Consider the following 5,640-nt stretch of genomic DNA (forward strand, 5'->3'; position numbering starts at 1 on the left):
TGTGCACCCTGTAACTGATCGAATAAATCATCAATACGTGGCAAAGGGTATTTATTTTTCACAGTTACCTTGTTCAGTTCACGGTAGTCTATACACAACCTCAACGAGCCATCTTTCTTCTTTACAAACAAAACTGGTGCACCCCATGGTGAGGTACTGGGTCTGATGAACTTTTTGTCTAACAGTTCTTGCAGTTGCACTTTCAGTTCTTTCAGTTCAGTTGGAGCCATTCGGTAAGGGGCTTTAGAAACTGGTTGTGTTCCGGGAATCACATCAACAGTAAATTCAATCTCCCTGTCAGTCAAATCTCCTGGAAGATTATCTGGAAAAACATCTGGAAATTCCCTGACTATAGGAATACAATTCACATCAGTTTTAATGCTATCATCAGTAGGCACAGTCAGTACAGAACACAGATATCCTTTACACCCCTTTCTAATTAATTTAACAGCCTTCACTGACGAAATCAAATACGGAGGAGGTACTACTCCACTCCCATTAAACACAAATTCAGGCAAACCAGGTGGACGGAAAACAACTTGCTTGGTCACACAGTCAATAGTGGCATGATATTTTTGTAACCAATCCATCCCCAATATTACGTCAAAATGATCAATGTTCAATGGCAGTAAATCAATAAACAGATGCATATCCCCAACAATGATTTCACATGCGGGGTACATATAAGCACATGTCATAGATCCCCCTATGGGTGATGATACGGCTAGCAGATAGTTCATAGGTTCTAAGGGTCTATTCAATTTCCGTGAGAAAGCATGCGATACATAAGAATGTGTAGACCCCGAATCAATCAATACATATGCATTTTGTGTACAGATAGAGAGGATACCTGACACAACGGTCTCAGTATTTTGCACATCTCCCGGTACTAGTGCGAACACTCGGCCTTGCCTCACAGGCTCTTTCCCGGTAGCTTTAGGGTTAGGCTTTGGTGGAGCATTTGATGCTGCTGCGCTTGGTGCAGCTTTACTACTGGCTTGTGGAGCAGAGGGGCAGTCTTTAACCATGTGGCCCACCTTGCCACACCTGTAACAGGCTCCAGATATTCTGTAACAGACCCCCTTGTGCTTCTTGCCACACTCAGGACAGGGTGGTATGAATCCACTCCCTTGACTGGGGCTAGTTATTGTCCCCGTATTCTGTTTCTTGTTGGCTGGGTTGTGCTTGCCTTTCTTGAATTTGAAACCCTGCCTGTTTCCATGCCATTCAGTTGTTGGTGTTTCAGATTGTTTCACCGCTGCAATGTTCGACTCGGCCATCAATGCCCGGTCGAGAACACCCACAAAAGTCGGTAATTTCAAAACATTTATCCGGTGAAGTATTGCCACATTAAGGCCACCTTCAAATTTCCTGGCCTTCTTATATTCAGTATCCACCATGTGCGGTGCATAACGGGCAAGTTCAGTAAATTTGGTTTCATACTCTGCAACGGACATTGTGCCCTGCTTCAGCTGTTCGAATTCAGTCACTTTTCTATCCCTGACACACTGAGGGAAGTACTTTTCAAAAAAGGACTCCTTGAACTGAGCCCAAGTCAAAACAGTGCTTGTATCGCGGATCAACATCCACCACCTTCTAGCCTCTTCTTGTAAGGTGAAGGTAGCTAACAATACTTTGTTCGCTTCCGAGCACGGAAACACTTCGAATAATTTTTCTGTTTCCAGAACCCAAGCTTCAGCTTTTAACGGTTCAAGGCCTCCCTGAAAGGATGGCGGTTTCATCTTGCTGAATTTATGGGTGAGAGCAATAATATCCCCATCATCCACATTCGCATTAGGTTCCGACTGTACCGGAGGAGGAGGAGGTGGGGGCGGTTGGTTCTGTTGTTGTTCCAGTCTAGCAGTTATCAGTTCTATCATTCTTTCCATTCTTTCCATTCTTGCCTCGGTAGACGAGGATTCAGGTTCATTTGCATTGTCCATTTCACTATAAGCAGTTATAACAGTTTTAAACATAAGCAGTCATTTGTTTAACAGTTTACCACATTAGCATGCATTCAGTCATAACATAACCACACACTTATCATGCTCATGAGATGCCCTAATGACTTTTCTAGGACACCCTATAGCTCATTTGGACACGTGTGTGCGGTATAACTCGTGGTAAGTATCGCTCTGATACCACTCTGTCACGACCCAAACCCGGCCCTATGGGTTTAGCACCGTAACCGGCCAGTAATCCGAGATTACCGAAGGCCTGCAGAACAGTAATACAGTAAAACAGAGTACAGGGCCTGGCGGAAGCCAATACAGTAGTTAAACAATGTCCAATGAGCTGTGACAGTCTGTATGCCAAAAAGATTTTTCATGCATTCATACATAAACAGTACCGAACAGTATGTATAATATTCACATCCATTCAAACTAGGGACTCAACCCTACATAACAGTACAGAAAACATTCCGTCTGTACAAAACAGTACGGTCTATACAAAGTTGGCAGTCACACAGTACAGGGACCCAATCCCTTTATAACAGTACAGTAAACAGTCAGTCTATACAGAACAGTAAAACAGTACAAAAGGGGGAGTTGTAAAAGACCCCTAAGCCTTAACAGATAGGCTCGGAACCTCGCAGTGAGGCACAAAGGCTGGCTTGACAAAACTGGAGTTACCCTGACGCTCCTAGCTCCGATCTGGTGCCTGTACACCTACATATATATATGAGCAGTGAGCTAAAGCCCAGTGAATAACACAATATGTAAAGAGGTTAAGAATGAATGTCCTTACAGTATGAAAACAGTTCATTTCAATCAGTCATTCAGTTGTTCAGTACAGTAAACAGTCATATGTGGTACATCCATTAGCATAACAGTAACAGTAGGTCTTAAAAGACCGAACAGTAATGATGGCCATCAGTCAGTAAACAGTAGTGGTTCCACGAGGGAACCGACAGAGATCTCTGTAACAGTAACAGTAACAGTAAACCGTAGGTACTAAGGATGCCACAGTACAGTTCAGAAATAAAGGACATACACTCATTCAATAATACCAGTTCAGTAAACAGTTCAGTTCAGTATTCAAAAGATATCAGTTGAACATATCTTTACACAATTGTTACTCACAGAGTTCTGGGCTACAGTATGCTAGAGCGTGTCTCCCCAGTTGCCAACCCTACACAGTTCACAGGTTGAACACACTAAGCTACACAGTTGGGAAATCTCATAACTTAATCCCTAATTTGCCTTGGTGTGTTCTACAATGATATCCTCATCTAAATGTCTTAAACTAGGCCTAAGAATGCCTAGGATGGGATGAGGATGCAAAAATACACTTAGAAAACATTTCGCAAACTTTGCTGAAAATAGGGGCTTCGCTCGAGCGAGACTTTCTCCGCTCGAGCGTAAGTCCAAAATCAAAGGCTTCGCTCGAGCGAGGAATCCTTCGCTCGAGCGGTCTGCAAAACAGTAAAAGTACTGGATGCTGAGATTTTACGCGCGATGGTCGCTCGAGCGGAGCCCTGGACAAAGGTGCTCGCTCGAGCGGGGAATCCTTCGCTCGAGCGAGGAAGCCAAATCTGGAATTTCCAGATCTGCCTCCCAAGCTCAAACCAAGCATTCTACCACTCCAAACTCGACCTCTTGGGCCCAAATTCTGGAAAACATCATTAAATTCAATGTATAACAAGTTTCAAAGCTCAATTTATGAATTCAAGCCCCAAAGGTGAGTCAATTAAAACCACATTCAAACCCATTTTCAAGAACAACATTCAAACATGTCATGCATGAGTTTCAAACCAAATTAAATCTTCAAAGCTTGTTCAAATGGACTCATTTCTTCAAGAACATGATGAATTCATGGGGTATGACCAAAAGATGGACATGCATGTAACCTTTTGCCATGAAAACAACTCAAATATCTACATTACAAACATGCATGCATGAAATGAGTTCCAAATCAACACAATGAACCAATTCTAGATTTGAATCACTAGAGGCTCAAGAATCTAACATGAATGAGCTCAAACACATTACAAAGAGGGGTTGAATTCCTTACCTAGAGCTTTAGTTACAAGGTGTGGAAGTTAAATTTGCAACCTATGTTCCAATTCCTTCAATTTCCAAGCAATTCACAAGGTAGAACTCAATTTCTCTCCCTCTCCCTCTCTTGGTCGGTTAAGCACAAGAAAATGGCTGAGCAAATGTGTTTTGATTCAAGTATAAGGCTCAAGTGTGTGTATATGAGATAGTGGCAAAATGGTAAATATGGCAAACTCTTTAATTGGCTTATTTTTAATCTAATTTAATCATACCTAATCAGTTTTCAGATAAATATACCATAAAATCACATTAATTATGAGGGTCACGGAACATCAATCGGTTTCTAATTCGGCCGCCGATAAGGCCTTCAATTAGCAGTTTAAACATATAAACATGTATAGATAATCAGACAATCAAACAGATAGAATGCAATTAACTAACATATACTCAGTCAATTCAGTTTCAATTTCAGTCAGTCAGTTCAGTATTTCATTCAGTTCGATTATCAGTCAGTTATCAGTCATTATCAGTTTCGTTTAACAGTAATCGGTCAGTCATTAATCAGTAAACAGTATGAGGGTTGTTACATATATATTATACAAATGTATGATAATTAGTTAGAATATTCTTCAACCCGTCGATCCGTCAAAAACTGCCCAAACTGTAATTTGTCAATCCGCTAACCCACTAACCCGCCATTCGATTTGTAATTTTACTCTCAAACCACCCGAACCGCACCACGCACACCCCTAGTTGGGGGGCATGTAATGTTCAGACAGTAAGTGGGAAAACCACCTAATGTCGAAAAAAGAATTGTTGTTAAATCATTAATTTGGTACTGTTAATATTATTGTAGGCAGTTCTAGCCGGTAGAGCTCGGGACGTGAAGTTGATGGGAGAACACCATGATCATGTTCGTCAGCTCAGACTTCAACATGATTGGCCATGAAAAGGCAAGCACCACTGTCTTTCAAAAGACGAAAACAACAGCAAGAAATGTTAAAAAAAACATGTTGTCGACCGCTCGAAGCTAATTTACCGTTCGAATATTTGATGAAACAACACCATGAACCAACTGTGCAAATGTAAATGTTTGATAAAGATGAAACACCATACCTGCACACACAAAAAAAAAAGAAAAAGAATAATACAAACAAACAAAACAACATTACATGTGCAAATTAATGGACACAGAAATGTAAAGGTTTAGCCAATGTGAACACAATCTTCCGAATGTCACCTACGCATTACACAGTTACAACATCACCATGTCACAATATGAAATTGACAAAATGACAGACAAAAGCATCAATACAACAGCATACCAATACCAGACCCACGTTGGCATAGCCTCATAATCCATTGTGGTACGTTAAAAATTGAAAGATAATCACGACTAAACGAATCAAAAGAAACACGAACATCGTGAAGGAAGATGTTACAAACCCATGACTATTGGAAAATCTTGTATACGTTCCAACCACAAAAACAAACAATAAATAACAAATCAAAAAACAAAAAAAAATAATGATACAGACCCCCACTATCCCCCACCGCCCACACACACGTGGGGGTTCGTGATTAGAGGGGAAAAAAAAAATTTAGGCCAATGACCACCCACTGGGGTCCTGGAGGTCCCAAG

The sequence above is a fragment of the Camellia sinensis genome, chromosome 1 (assembly GCF_055761805.1).
Source record: "Camellia sinensis isolate YWXY chromosome 1, ASM5576180v1, whole genome shotgun sequence".
In the NCBI taxonomy this organism is placed as follows: Eukaryota; Viridiplantae; Streptophyta; class Magnoliopsida; order Ericales; family Theaceae; genus Camellia; species Camellia sinensis.